Source organism: Leptopilina boulardi, unplaced genomic scaffold (assembly GCF_019393585.1).
Source record: "Leptopilina boulardi isolate dan_hultmark-lab unplaced genomic scaffold, ZJU_Lbou_2.1 LbouV2_353, whole genome shotgun sequence".
Classification (NCBI taxonomy): domain Eukaryota; kingdom Metazoa; phylum Arthropoda; class Insecta; order Hymenoptera; family Figitidae; genus Leptopilina; species Leptopilina boulardi.
Window position 1 is genome coordinate 617,364 of NW_026137922.1, and position 16,406 is coordinate 633,769.

The 16,406-nt window shown below is 31.4% G+C and overlaps 1 long non-coding RNA gene across 2 annotated transcripts; it reads left to right on the plus strand.

The window, feature by feature from the left end:
- Positions 1-3,016: 3,016 nt before the first annotated feature.
- LOC127286363 (uncharacterized) lies at positions 3,017-15,989 on the plus strand. 2 transcript variants are annotated; one of them, XR_007843735.1, is made up of 4 exons: positions 3,017-3,157; positions 11,430-11,538; positions 15,334-15,536; positions 15,828-15,989. It is a non-coding gene; the product is annotated as an uncharacterized LOC127286363 (long non-coding RNA). The 2 variants fall into 2 exon arrangements; XR_007843736.1 differs by lacking the exons at positions 3,017-3,157; positions 11,430-11,538 and adding exons at positions 14,864-14,994; positions 15,084-15,232.
- Positions 15,990-16,406: the final 417 nt, after the last annotated feature.

Sequence of the window (16,406 nt, forward strand, 5' to 3'; positions counted from 1 at the left end):
AATAGGTATAGGGGGTAAGGTGGGGGGAGTAAGGTACCTTGTCCCAATAGTCGAGTCGGGGGGCAGCGTAGTCTTGTAACAAAGCCGTTCTCGGAGGCGTCGCAGTATGACGAGTGAATCACCACTTCACAAAAGAAAATCAACTTCTCCGCTGTGACGAGTACCTCAATTATCGTGACCAGTAACTAGTCTCAATAATGGTGGTGACTTAAATATGGCGGCTGACCATGTATAAACTGTGGAGTCTAAAGAAGCGGGGCAGCACCACCCGACTATGTGTGTCGAATCAAAGGCAACCTCTCATTCGACTAAATTTAGGGATTTATCTGAGAAAGGCACCCTCTCTCAGCCCAGTAGTTTATAGGTTATGTTTTATAACCGTGAGTTGACTCACCACCTCACAATAGAAAAGCAACTCTTTTATTGAGAACAGCAACTGATCTCAATAACGATGGTGACCGGAATTTAAGTTGATTGAATTAGGGACAACTCGATTTAGACGTTGTGACTCATACCTCACAAGAAAAATGTAACCTCTTCGTTGTGACGAGTATCTCAGTTATGGAGACAGTAACTGTCTCCGTAACGGCGTGAGTGTCATAGGTTCGTCGGAATGTTGAGTTGTCACTAATTAAGTGTATTAATGTGATTAGGACTTACCATGGTTGGTTGCACCAGTGATGGAGAGAATCACAAATTCGGTTGTAAGAAAAATTTTATTTGAGAACACAAAATACAAGTAAAAACTCGGTAGTACACAAGGTAGGTGAAGTGTCTAACACGTAAAAATTTCAAAGTCCGATGTTCAGAAAATTTTCTAAGTATAAATTCCCGAAAATTTTCTAAGTATAAACTTCCGAAAATATTCTAAGTTTGAAAACACGGAATTTTTCTAAGTACAAACTTCCTTAAATTTTCTAAGTACAACTGTCGTGAATTGTTTAACTGCAAACTGTTGCGGGTTAGAGGTTAGGCTAGTCAGAGAAGTAACTTCCCTGAGAGAGCTCTGCAACAGAACTGACGTTTTGGTCCAGTGCATCAGCTTTTATAGCCCGTGACTTTTCCTAAACGTGAAGAAGTGGGAGAATCCTCCAAGAGTGGGGCAACCTTTCGTCCATACACTTCTTACTCTTGACTGAAACCGCGAGTCAAGGGTCAAGTCGCGTGTATTCACGCGAGATTTCCTCAATTATCGAAAATTCACACACATCCCTCTTAACCTACTTTAATTAAAGAATTAATTATTCTAATAATTATTATTATATTATTTATATTATAAATTAACAATAATATTAATAATCTTATAATCATATATAAAAATTAATAAAACATTCACACTTACTATCCTACTCATCCGCAAAGAGATACATATACCCACGGCACACAGTCCTCATATATACATTATATATATATATGTACATACATGCATAATATACATATATATATATATATATATATATATATATAAGCGCGGTTTCGCGTTTAATATAAAAACGCGAGCCTATATTAAAAATAAAAATTACATTTGATTCGCGAACAACCCTTTATTTAAACAATTTAAAAAAAAATAAAGCGCGCAAGAGATCCGGAAAATAGAAATGATGAGAAAGTGGCCGGCGAGAACGAAAGGGCCTGACGCGCAGGAGTGGGGAAGGCGTGGGCCTAATGCACGAGCAAGCGTAGGCGGCGCGTGGAAGAAAGGAAAGGGGCACACGGAGAGAGTGGAGAGAGCGAATAGAAAAACGTATAGAGCGCGTGGAAGAAAGGAAAGGACCGCACGGAGAGAGTGGAGAGAGCGAATAGGAAAGCGTAGAGAGAGTGGAGCGTTAGACGCGGCGTGATTGGAGAAAGGGAAGAAAAGCGGAAAACTGTGAAAAGTGAAAGGGAGGCGCTAGACAGGAAAATAGAGGAAAAGTACAGGAAAACGCGTAGCCAATGGTTCAGCCAAAGCCAGGGATGCATAAGGAAACGAAAGTTTACGCTTATAAATGTGCGTGAGTTCCACCTTCCTAATGCAACCCCGTTACTATGCGTAGTGACGGTATCATAACTAAAAAAATTATTTTTCTACAGATTATGTATGTTATATTAAACTCAAAAATTTAGAACAATTTATTCCATAGGGATAAAAAAATTATAGGAAATAGCTTAATTTTGATACGTGAGGTGGTATAACCCTTCAATGTTAAACATAGATGCTAAAGAGATTAACAACAAAATCTTAATTATTTTTTTTTGGTTTAAAATATGTACACTCTTAGTTTGAATAAGTCAAAATTTGACTGATTGAATTAGTCAAGCATGTTTTCACTGACAAATCATTGATTTTACTGGTGAAATAATAATTTTAACAAAAAATAAGTCAACTATTTTGACTGATACAATCAGTCACTGAATTTGACTGAAAACCAGTCAAGTAATTTGACTGATTTGTCTGTTAATTATTTTAACAGACTCAATCAGTCATTTCAACAAATATATCTGTTAATATTACTTTTTTTAACAATAATACACTGTAAAAAGAAAGTACTAAAATAGTACCGATTTTAGGTATCAAAATAGAACCAAAAGACAATTTAGTACCTAAAGTCGGTATTATATTAATACCTTTTGTTTTACAGTGTAATAATTTTAAAAAATATATAAATTTTCGCATTTTTATGATCGCGGAAACTACATTTTCACCATCTCAATCACAATTTTATACCTCCATATTTTAACTATCCTACAATGCAAAAACTACAGTAATAAATAAATAGTTACAGTAAAATATAATATAATGTAAGTTATGAAAATATTGTCGCTTACGTCAAAATTTCTGTACTTTTAGCGAAAAATATCAATCTATCAGACTATGCAATTTGCTGCAGTTTTTTTGTTTGTTGTAGGGTACATTACTTATTCCCAGCTTTTCCAAACTTTGAAAACCAAACCTAATCTAAGACAGGATTATTTACTTCAATGGCAAGGGCCTCTCGCAAGGACACTTGGACCTTCAGTGTTAAGTCATCTTTTGACGAGATTAGTGCTCAAGTAAATGTGACAAATTGTATTGACACCTTTTTAAGTGATTTTTTAATAATGTGAATTTTGAATATTGTGCCTGGATTATTTTAAATATTTTTCCATTGATTATTTCATGTCGAAAGTTAATAAGGTAAGTAATATATTGTAATTAAAAAATTAATTATATTTTTCTAGTAAATTTAATATTACTATTCATTGCACATCAAGTTAACTTCTATAATTGTTTTTCATCTTCATTTATTAATGCACTAGGAAAAATATTTATATGATTTAATAACCGATTAATTGAATATTATGAAATAAATATTTATATTTGAATCATTTATTTTAGAATTCAAATCAAATACAATTTAATTGATTCAAATAAATACTATTTGCTTCAAGTAATTATTTATATGATAATAGACAAGTAATCGAATATTTGAGTCAATTGTAATTATTATATTAATATATATTAAATTGTTAATATGATTAATTAATGAACTGCTTTATTTTGTCATTCTTTTCTACTCAAGTTTATTTAAAGTAAATGAATGTATAACGCAAAGATAAAAAAATATAAATGCATAAACAGGATTATATTTCACTAACATTTTATTTATTTTAATATTAAAATATTGTTGAAATATTATTTTTTGAAAACATAATTATACAAAAATAAATCTTTATCGAACAATAATGTTGCTTAAGCATTTTTATTTTATATTATATGTGTTATAGTTTTTTTGTTTTAAAAAAAGTTGTGTAGAGAAAAACTAAAAAATAAGTCAGTTAAAACTTGAGTTTTCAAAATTATTTATTATCATATATTTTAACAAAAATGAATATTTATTCAATATTGTTATTTAAAATTTTTAATTTTTGGGTCTAGGTGTTTTAAAATATGGTGTTTTATTGTATGAATTTGTAGAAATTTTAGAGTTTATGTTTTTTTCTTTTGTTAAAGAATTTGGGAAAACCCAAAACAGATGATTCAAATACATGTGTGTAGGCCTGGAGACCTACGGCGTACGATCTTGTTTGTGTTAAATACGTTAAAAAAAATTCTAGAAATTTCTTTCACACCCAATTCTACTTGTCATAAAACTTAATCTTGAAATATTTTTTTTTCATTTAATCTGTAATAAATTCTACTCAAACTTTACTGAGTTCTCAAAAGTAACATAAAATAACATAACAATATGCCTTGCAGACGTGCGACATATTTATATCTTAATATTTATTGTACTTGAAAATATTATTAATTAATGCATTTTTTATAAACAATTGAATACTTTATTATAATTATTTATTAAAAATCCACTAATGCAATATACTTAAGATTGAGTTCGTTGGTTGCGAAATTTTTAAGCTTTAAATTTGTAATTTTAGAATTATCGTAACATTATTAATTTATAAAAATTCCATTTGTTCGATCTCAGTCGAATATTAATTTAAACTTTCTATGTTTACTTTTATGTCTACTAAGAAAAAATAATAAAGCGCAAAGCAATTCAAGCACTTAAATAATAAATAATAATAAAATTTACGACAAGAGTGAGGTCTTTGAAAATTTGTAAAGTTTTTTGGGGATAATCTTAAGTCCATCTCCTGGAAGGTTTAGACATGTACAATTTTGTGTCGTCGAAATAGATAGCAAAACTTAGAATAACAAATCCTTTTTTTTACTACTTTATTGCTCTAGCTAAGAACGCTTCCAGGTAGAACGCAAACAGTTATGATTTCCATCTGTCTTGCACATTGCTCGAGTCTTTCGGGTTTTTTTTCCTAATTTTCACCATTTGAGGGGCAAGATACCCTCTCCAGAAGATTTCCTTTCCAAAAAACTTCCCTCTCCAAATTAGCCAAATTTGAACTCGACCCTCACTCTTGAAGCCTTCAACAGAAACTTGTCAGGAGATACTTGTCTACCACCGTCAGGAATAGACATCTTGTAAATTAGGATTAATCTTTTATTAAAAATAAATTGTTAAAATGCAACTAAGAAGTGCAATAGTTACTTAACAAAAAAAAATGAAAAATTCCTAATTCCTCAAAAAATCAAAATAATTAAAAAAAAAAAAAAACCTTTAAATTTTTCTCACTACAAAACATGGTCCTTCGAGTCGCGGATGTTTGGTGAAAGAAAATGAACTTGAACATTTCGCGACATACTACTTCTCAGTTTTAATTCCAATTTAACAGTGTAAAAAGTGATAAAGTGCACGAACATTTGTGATTTTAAAACAATAAAGTGCGCATTACTAAACCGTGACTTTCAACAAAAAACGGTAAAACACTTCTTGTGATTACAAAGCAACGAAGTGATTTATTTAAAAATTAGGTGATTTCAATACGGAAAGTTTCTTCTTGTAATTCTAAAACCACAAAATTAACCTTTGGAAAATTCCGTAATTTTAAAACGGCAAAAAAAAAAGTACTTGTGATTTCAAATCCACAAGTGAAGTTTGATTTTCCGTGACTTTCAAAACAACGGACTTCACACTACACCATTTCAAAGTGACAAATTAAACAATCATCTTTTGGTATTCGTGCGGTAATTGAAGTCGTTTCGCGAAAAGAACTTAATCCATTTGGATTACAAAGTGATATCACCGCGAAACACTGGAACTGAGAAGTAGACCAGCACCACTTTCAACAATTACGAAGAGGCTTTATTTTCAAGTGCCAATCTTCGTAGAGAAATTCTTTTGGGGCAAATCATCCAATTCCTGTTCGAGAGTACGAGATATTCATCAATCAATCCATTTCAACAACAAGGCAACCAGAAGAGGACTTGGACATCAAAAGTAAGTCTTGTGAACTACCAATTTCCAATTTATCCTCTCATTTTTATGCCTTAATTCAATATATGTGTCAGAAACGAAAATAAAAATGTCCAGAGAACTTTCAGCGTTAGTTACTCAAAGAGGAACTTTGAAAAGCCAGCTCACTCGAACAGAAAATGCTTTAAAGTCGATAAATTCAGAAACGGATCTAGAATCTTTAGATTTAGAAGGTAGATTAGCAGCCCATTTAACACTTTGGGATGAATTCTGTGAAATACAAGATCAGATAGAATTAATTACAGATAAAACTCAAAAAAATTTAACATTGCATGAAATTGATCGCATTACCTTTGAAAATCGCTTTTATTCTATTAGCGGTTTAATTAAGAAACATTTAAGTTTACAAAAAGAAACCGCGAGTGTCAACACAGAACAATCACATACTGTGAGCAATGGCCCGGATGCACGTTCCCAAGAAATTTCTAGTTTTCACCTTCCAAAATTACAACCTCCCTCTTTCAATGGGACATTTGACACATGGATGACATTTTATGACTCATTCAAATCAATGTGTCATGAAAATCCAAAAATTCAAACAATTCAAAAATTTCATTATCTGAAAAGTTGTTTAAAAGGCGAAGCAGCCGATGTAATTGCTTCTTTAGAAACATCCACGGAAAATTATATAGTTGCGTGGAATCTGATCAAACAGCGTTACAATAATAAAAAATTCATAATTGATACACATTTAAAAGCATTGTTTGATATTCCTTGTATATCAGCAGAATTTTCCATTCAATCTTTACTAGACAACATTCAAAAGAGAATCAGAGCACTCGAGGCTCTTGGGCAGCCGGTAGATCAGTGGGGCACCTTGCTTATTTTTATAATCAGGCAAAAATTCAATAATCACTTGATTGAGAAATGGGAAGATTTAGTAGGAAGTATTGAGGTACCTTCCATGAAAAATATGATTGAATTTCTCGAACGTCGCGCAATTATCGAATCCAATTATAACACGAATAAACGTTCTGTTCCCAAAAAACATCCTTTTCAAAAAGAAAAGAATTCTCAAAATAATTCGCGAGTGTCTCAAATTTGCATGACCTCTACCACCTCGGAGAAACCAAAAACTGCTCAATATTCGTGTGTTTTGTGCTCAGGGTCTCACGCTTTAGCGGCGTGCGCAAAATTTCTAAGTTTGTCCCCAATTGAGAGATACAATAAGGTCAAACAAGCATCGATTTGTCACAATTGTTTTTATTCAAATCATCGCACAGTAGACTGTAGAAAAGGTCCCTGTCAAAAATGCCAAAACAAGCACCACGTCCTGTTGCATTTCGATAAATCAACGCGAAATAATTCTCAATCGAATCAATCCAACGCGGAAGAACAAAAAGATTCCAATTCAGATGAAAATTCTAAAGTTGTGCAATCAAACAAAATCTCTTTTCAATCCTCTTCGCAAGTTCTTTTAGGAACTGCCTTGATTGATGTTTTAGACAATCAAGGAAAATATCGCACTTGTCGAGCACTTTTAGACAGTGGCTCACAGTGTAATGCTATTTCAGAAAAATGCGTCTCTCGATTGAATTTGCAAAAGCGCAAATCAAACATTCAATTGCAAGGAGTTGAAAATTTTAAAACAACTATAAATTTTTACACTTCAACGCTTACGCGTTCACGAACAAACGATGCTCAAAATGAATTAACATTTCTGGTTTTCAAAAACATTTCATCTCGCTTGCCTTCATTCTCAATTCCAAATGAAGTCATTCTCGCTGACCCAGAATTCTATAACTCGTCTGATATTGATTTGTTGTTAGGTGCAGAATGTTTTTACAACATGTTAGGGACACGCAAAATTCATTTAAAAGGATTGTCAATTTCCTTGCGAGAAACAGACTTGGGCTGGATCGTGGTCGGTTCGATTGCGCAGTCACAAGCCACCAACACTCTCAAGCAAGCTTCTTGCAACGTTATTGAATACGGTAGTTTTCCTTTGTTATGGGAGTTAGGTCGAGAAGATTCTTCTAAAAATTTTCTATCCAAGCAAGAGCAAGAGTGTGAAGAACATTTTGCTCAAAATACAGTAAGAAAAGAAACAGGGAAATACGTAGTCAATTTGCCTTTCAATGATAAAAAACAGCTTCTCGGCAATTCGCGTAATACAGCATTGCAACGCTTGTATTCAATGGAACGCAGATTCGACCGTGAACCTGAATTAAAAATTCAATACGTTGCATGTATACAGAATTATTTAGACTTGGGTCACATGACATTAGTCACAGATGATTCAACTCGAGATTTTGGGTATTACCTGCCCCATCAAGCAGTTGTCAAACAAGATAGTTTAACAACAAAGGTTCGTGTCGTTTTCGACGCATCTGCCAAGACCACCTCGGGACTGTCGCTTAATGACACTCTCATGGTTGGCGCCACAATTCAACAAGACTTATTTTCAATAGTCGCTCGTTTCAGAACTTTTCAATTCGCATTAACTGCCGATATTGAACAAATGTATCGTCAAGTTGAAGTCAAACCAGAAGATCGTCAATTTCAAAAAATTCTTTGGCGCAAAGATCCGAATGAGCCGATTCTAACGTATACTTTAAATACAGTGACATTCGGAACAGCATGCGCCCCATTTCTCGCCACTCGCACGCTCAAACGGTTGGCAGAGGACGAATCGGGAAATTTTCCCAAAGCAGCTCAGGTAGTTAAGGACGACTTTTATGTAGATGATTGCCTCACAGGCGAGGAAACTGAGGAAGAGGCTCTAAATCTTCAAGGCGATCTCGTTACTCTTTTGAAACAAAATTATTATTATTTGATCCGCAAGGGTTGTTGGGTCCAATAATCATCGTCGCAAAAATATTAATTCAAGACATTTGGAAACTACAGCTAGGTTGGGACGACGTAGTTCCCACAGAGATAAGAAATAGGTGGTTAGATTTTCAAAAAGAACTTCCGATTGTTAACGAACTGAGAATTCCGCGATGCATCACTAGGGATGGAAAGGGGAAACGAAAAGTCGACTTTCGACTTTACAATCGACTTTAAGTCTTTCGACTTTTTAAAGTCGACCGAAGTCGACTTTGTAAAAAAAGTCGACTTTTTATCGACTTTTTTTGAAATCATATTTATTTTAAGAATATTCATTTATAACTTATTAATAATTATCTCTGAATCATTTTTTTAAGAAAAATCTAATTTGATGAACTTAAATTTAATTATATTACAATAAGTAATACTTAACTATGAAAGGAAAAATCCAGAATAAACATTTTTAATGTAATTGATTATATTTTTACATTAATGGTAAAAACATTCTATTTTAAAATATTAAAATTATTCTTTATCATCTAATTATAATTATAATTCAATCGAAATTATTGTTATTAAATATTATTTAAATATTCTTATTAAAACACATTTCCTTTTTACATTCTGTACACTGCACTTTACTGCCGTCACCAATTTTTGAAAAATAAATCCAAACAGCACTAGGACCCATGTGCTTAATATTTAATTAAAAATAATGTCGTGCAACACAATGTACGAAAAATAATATATAACGTCCCGAAAACCGTTAGTCCACAGTTTCGTCATGCGTGTTTATCACGTGTCAGTTGTTTTTCATGTTGACAGAAAGTCGAGAAGTCGACCGACGAAGATCGACTTTCATCGACTTCGACCGAATCAAAGTCGACCGCGAAAAGTCGACTTTTTAGTATCGAAAGTCGACTTTCGACTAAAGTCGAAGTCGACTTTTCCATCCCTATGCATCACCATACCTGACACTGTTTGCATTCAACTGCACGGCTTTTCAGACGCAAGTGAAAAGGGGTACAGCGCGTGCTTTTACCTTCGCAGCACAAACAAAGATGGCGATCATTACACCTCCTTGATTTGTGCAAAATCCAGAGTCGCACCCCTCAAAATCGTTACATTGCCGCGCTTAGAATTGTGCGCAGCAAATTTATTGGTTCACTTAGGTGAAACTCTAAAAAAGGCTTTGCGGTTACAATTCGAGCAGGTCAATTATTGGACTGATTCCACAATTGTACTTAATTGGATCAATTCGTCACCACACATTTTAAAAACGTTTGTAGCAAATCGAGTGGCTGAGATACAAAGTTTCACTGACGCAAAACAATGGAATCATGTCCCCACCAAAGATAACCCGGCAGATTTTATTTCTAGGGGTCAGAATCCAGTAAGTTTCTTGGAAAATGGTTTATGGTTCGAGGGTCCTTCATGGCTCCGACAAGAGTCTAGCGCGTGGCCTACCCTATCTTTTGTAACCTCAGACGTACCTGAGAAAAAGGTCATTAGCCAGACTGCAGTGTTAAAGATCTTTATCGAAGACACGAACATTCTTGACAAATATAGCAATTTAAATCATTTGAAACGCATAATTGCTATTTGTTTACGATTTGCATACAATTCAATGCAAAAGGACAAAGAGAAAAAAAAAAAAAATTTTTTCAATGTACAATATTTATAAGTAGAATGCATAAAAGTTAACATATATATAATGATTTTTAAAGCTTTTTTGACGGGCTACACGCTGTTAATAAATTTTTTTTTTAAATAACATTTGATCTTGAAATTCAAGGTCAAAATGTTAATTTACGTTTATCTCAAAATCGGATTTTTTAAAATTATTTTTAACTATCTCAATGGAAAGCTTGACTAATTTCCTACAAAACATGTAATTTTCAGAGTAAGATCTTTTAAAGTTTTTGAGATATTAATTAATTAATTAATTAATGATTATAACAAATGAAATATTTTACAAACGAATAAAGTTACCGTAATTCTGAAGTTAGCAATTGAAACTAAACGTAATTCCGCATCCAACGAACCCTGTATGAAGTATTTTGGATAAGTAGATTGTTAATAAACAATTGCAATGAGATAGTCAAAAATAATTTTAAAAAATCCGATTTTGAGATAAACGTAAATTAACATTTTGACCTTGAATTTCAAGGTCAAATGTTATTTAAAAAAAAAATTTTATTAACAGCGTGTAGCCCGTCAAAAAAGCTTTAAAAATCATTATATATATGTTAACTTTTAAGCACTCTACTTATAAATATTGTACATTAAAAAAATTTTTTTTTTCAAAAGTCAAAAATTAAAAACGTTGTAATTCAAAAACTATTTTAATAAATTCAATAATAATTGATTTTTAGACTTTCACCAACAATAACAACATTTTAGAAAAGTATGGATTAAATTCGAGAACTTTTAATTTTTTGTTCGGACATTTCAGTAATTTTGCCTTATATATATAATAATAATCATCATAATCATATTTATATATAATAATGATGTCCATTCTGTCTAGTCTTTTAACACTGGGAGTTAGCCATGATTATGCTTTTGTTTTTTAGTGATATGAGAAGAATTAATATTAACTAATTGTTATTGAGAAAAAAGAAATTATGCAAATTGTTTTCCTTTTTTTGAAAGTTAACACTTTGTATTTTTCATTATTTATTTACTATTTTCATCATTTCATTCATTATTTTCAATTCTTCATTCATTAAAAATATAAATTTTTGAACAATTTTATGTCAATTATTTAAACCATAAATACATTTTTTGTAACTGTTTCTTTGATAGATTGAAGAAATGAATAGAAAGACTGTTGAAGCTCTTACTGTGGATGAGCTGTTTGATTTCTTGAAAACAGTAAATTCAATATACAATGACGCCGCATTAGTTTTAAAAGGTAAGAATGGCCATGTATATAATATTTATTATTAAAAGTACTAAGTTGAAAAAGAGTATATTCTATACAATTTGATTAATAGGTTGGTTATTTGGTGATATTCAGGACCATGTGACTTAGAATATTTTCCAGTGATAATAAGTTACTAAAGATAAAAGAAAAGTTATAACATGGAGAGATTAAATTGTTTTAAATGTAAGAACGGCATAAAAGGGGGTTTGAATGAATTGAGAAATCATTTTCAAACAATACATGGACTATCCGTAACTAGTGGACATGGAGAGAAAGGATTTATATGTGCTTAGCAGGGATGCAGGCGTAATTTTCAGTATTTTTATAATTTGCGTAAGCACATTACTTACTTTCATTCAAATAGACAAATTCCAAATGTGATATTACATGACAACACAACATACCACAGCAACTTAAATATAGGAGAAAATGGAATTAATGATAATTTTGGAAATGAACACCAAGATTATCCAGAAAATATTCAAGAACACGACAAAAATTCTTTTAGTTTACGAGATTTAGTAATAAGAATGATTTGTAATTTGAGGGCAAATAGTTCTGTTATAGGGACAGTTTTGACTAATATAATTGATGAATTTGGAACAGCTATTTCGAAAACTAAGGAAAGTTATAAAAAAAATCATGAATCATTTTTAAAGAAAAAAAATTTACTTGATGATCTTGAAGCACGAAAACTTTTGAACAGTTTAGATACCAATGAAAGTAGTTTTCAGAATTTGCGAAACTATTTCGCAACAAATTACGGCTTTAAAAAAGAATTTAAATTATATTGAACCACTAGAAAAATTCTTAGGTTACAGGACGGAAAATATTTTCGATGCAAAGACAAGTATATTTAAACCACATGACGTACATGAAACATTTCAATATGTTCCAATAATTGAAGTTTTAAAACTAATAATGTCGAATCCAGTTGCAAGAGAAGCTATTAATTCAGAAAAATCATCGCGAGGTGGTACTATAGCTTCATCTATTGATGGAACCTATTTTAAAACTCATCCCTTTTTTTCAAAATATTTAAATGCTTTAAGAATTGAACTGTACGCTGACGAATTTGAAATAGTTAACCCCTTAGGTTCAAAGACTGGTGTTCATAAAATATTAGCCTTTTATTATAGGATTCAAAATCTTCCCCAACATGTAAATTCTTCACTAGGAAATATTCATGTACTATTTTTTTGTGCTGAACAGGATTGAATAAAATATGGTTTAAAAAAAATTTTGGACCCTTTTCTGGAAGATTTAAAACAACTGGAAAATGATGACGGAGTTACTGTACAAGATGGAGAAAATATTTTTGTTTTAAGAGCTTCGATTTTTGCATTTGTTGGTGACGGATTATCAACTACTCAAGTTTTCGGTCTCCTTGGTCCAGGTTGTCATGTTTTTTGCAAAGCATGTCTTATTAATAGAACGATTTACTTTCTGGTAAATATCATTGTTTTGAAAAATGAACTAAAACTCTCCATAAAAAACATCTAGAAGAAAATTTAAAAAAGAAGGAAATGTCAAAGGATTATGGTATTTTATTCGACTGTCCTTTACACGAATCAAAATATTTTCATTTTACACAATCTGTAACTTTTGATATTATGCATGACTTTTTGGAAGGAATTTGTCCATATGAGATTAAACTAGTTCTTCACTATTACGTTTGTGTGATGAAAAATAGACCTTTTACAATTGAGTTCTTAAATTCGCGAATACATCATTTTCAATATGGAAAAATCGAAGCGAAAAACATACCATCTGCAAAATTTACATCTGCAATGTTACAAAATTTAGGAGATAAAAAGATAGGCCAAAGGGCAATGCAAACTTGGTGTTTAATAAGAGAATTACCTTTCTTATTATTTGATAAAGTTAAAGAAAATGACCCTCACATGAATTTAATCCTCTTGCTTTTACGAATAATGGAAATAATTTTTGCTCCAAAATTGGATAAACACATTCTTCCTTATCTCCAAGAATTAGTAAATGAGCATCATCAAACTTTCCTCCAATTGTTTCCTGAAGCGAATATGATTAATAAGCACCATAACACTGCTCACTTAGCTGACAACATATTAGAAATGGGACCACCAATACATATGTGGAGCATGCGATATGAAGCAAAACATACTCCTTCGAAAAAACAGGCGGCAGTTGTATGCAACTTTAAAAATCCTTCAAAAACTTTAATAAGAGTTGCTCAATGTAGTCAAAGTTGTACTTGGGGAAAAAGGATTTTAAACTAAGCAGCGTTCAAAATTTTGAAGGTAGTACAGTGCTCGTTCAGTACACAAGAAGTGCGAAAGATTTAATTGATCTAGGTCTACAAGAGGAAGACACAGTTTTCAAAACAGACAATGTTCACGTGAATGGTATTGAATGCAGAATAGGCTTCTTTGTTTGTCTTCGAAGTTAAACAGAAACTGAAAGCAATGTACCGGAGTTTGGAAGAATTATTGAAATAATTGTTATGCAAAATGATTCAGTTCAACACAAAATCTAGCGGATTTTAAACCAACATGTGTATGGAGAAAACCTGGAAACGGAGATTCTTATCTCAACCTTCGGCACATTATTTTATAATTTAGTATACCATGGTAAATAGTTATTCTATCAATTTGAGCACATTAATTTCAGTATTTACTTATTAATTTATAATTTTATACATGGGGAAATTTTTGTATTGGTCGAATTTTTGAGTTTTCAAAGAAAATTTTTTCACCATTAAAAAAGCAGGAGAAAACCTTTCAAGAGCAAATATGAAATTGTTTCACTTCAGAATTAAGGTACTATGTTTTGTAAAAATTTTATTCCGAGAATCAAAATATTTTACTTTTATTCACTTCAAGAATTTTCTCCCGTATATATAGTTTACTTATTTATTACGTTATATATTACCATTATTATTTTATATTATTTATTATATTTATATTATTTCTATTATTATTATAAAGACAAATTTTTCCAGTCAACGATATAAATGGAGCTGCATTTTGGAAATGGAAAAAGCTGATTTTTTAACAATAGGACTAACAATGGGTCCTGCTCTCTTGTTAGTTAAAACTATACAGGATTTAAAATCTAAATGTGACGTAAGAATTCTACGAAAATTTTCCTGCTACTTACTTATTACAGTTTATTAAATATATGTAATAAAATTGTAAACATCTGTGATTACAGGAAAATGATTTAGGGCAAAATAATTCTGATAGTGCAACTCTAACTGAAAAACATATTGCAACGGACAATGCAAGTAATTCTTACAAGGATGAAAGCTTAAATAATACCAACAAAAAAGATATTGAAAATGAAAATTTGCGTGGAGATTTAACTGAAGATTTAAATATAGTAGAACCCTTATTGCACAAAAGCATCCAAGAAAATAAACTGGTACCTGAAAAGAGTCCACAATGATTAGACGAAAAATTTTCGGTGCGTTAAAGATACTAATCTTAACATTTTTAATGATATATTTTTAATTATAATAAAAAATACGTAACACTTTTGCTTTGTATTCACAGAATAATCAACGTCCAAGGGAAATATTAATATCAAGCATTCAGGGTGTATCCCTCGTTGCTGCCGCGGAGAAAGGCAATATGAATGTGAAGCAAAAAAATTAATTTAAAAGAATCTTAGTAGCAGAATTAACAAAAACACACAATTCATTGTAAGTTCTCTCATTTATACAACTGTGAATATTTAATATTTCTCTAGATTTTATTGGATGTAGTCTTACATATGTTCATTTATAATAATTTTTTTCAACAGTTATCCACCAAACGATGCCAAAACCGCATTAGCGAAAGCTATTGTTAAAGATTTTCCTCGATTAAGGAATTTACATAACAACGATTGTAAAGGACTACTTTTAGAAACCCAAAAATTCAGAAGATCAGGAATCTATGGAAGAAGCGTCAGTTGACAGCACTTCAAACTGCAAACTACTTTCAGAAGAAGAACTGAGCTGCAAGGTACATATTTGTTGTACATGAAAATTTATTCAAAAAACAATTCGCACAAAGTAATCTTTGATTAAATTCAACTTCTGACAAATTAAAATTCGATCAAAATAAATTCCCGTCTAATTAAAATTCGATTAAAATGAATTTATGACAAATTGAAATTCAATCAAATTGAATATCCGGCAAATCAAAATTTTAACAAATTCACTTCAGAACATATTCATGCGTCCCATGAGGACACTTTAAAATTGTAAAAAAAACCTTATGAGTTTCTAATACATTCTATAATTTAAATTTCAGATAAATTGGATGACATACACGACACCTACTATGTATAAGGAAGGTGAAATTATTCAAGCATTGGCAGAAACTTTTGCAAATAGACGTTCCTGAATACAGAAGGAAAATCCAAGCGCAAATGAAAATTTCCAAAAGTACCCACGACTTTTAGATTTTGATGGGGAAATGGCAAGATTGCTTTTCATTAGAAATTATAGTTTATATAGGTTTAAACTTTTTGGCATGATTAAAAGTGATTTTTTTACAGATTGATTTGGAATTTCAAAAGATTTACGGAAGTGAATGCAGACAATTTCTTGGAAAGTTTCCATCTTTTTACGCCCCGCGAATTCTGAAATACGCGGAGGAAAACCTGAAAGATGTCATCAAAAAAATTGATGAGTTTCATATTAATGATGGTAAGATTTTTTCATAGTACTATATTCTAAAGCACACTAGTTAAATTTTAAATAAAAAGAAAATGCTATTTTTTTGTATTTCAGAAAACATGAAAGCTCTTATAGTTCTGCCAGAGTTACTACCAAAAACAAATTACCTTAAAATTTTTTTACAATTTTATGGAATCATTTTTATATAAGA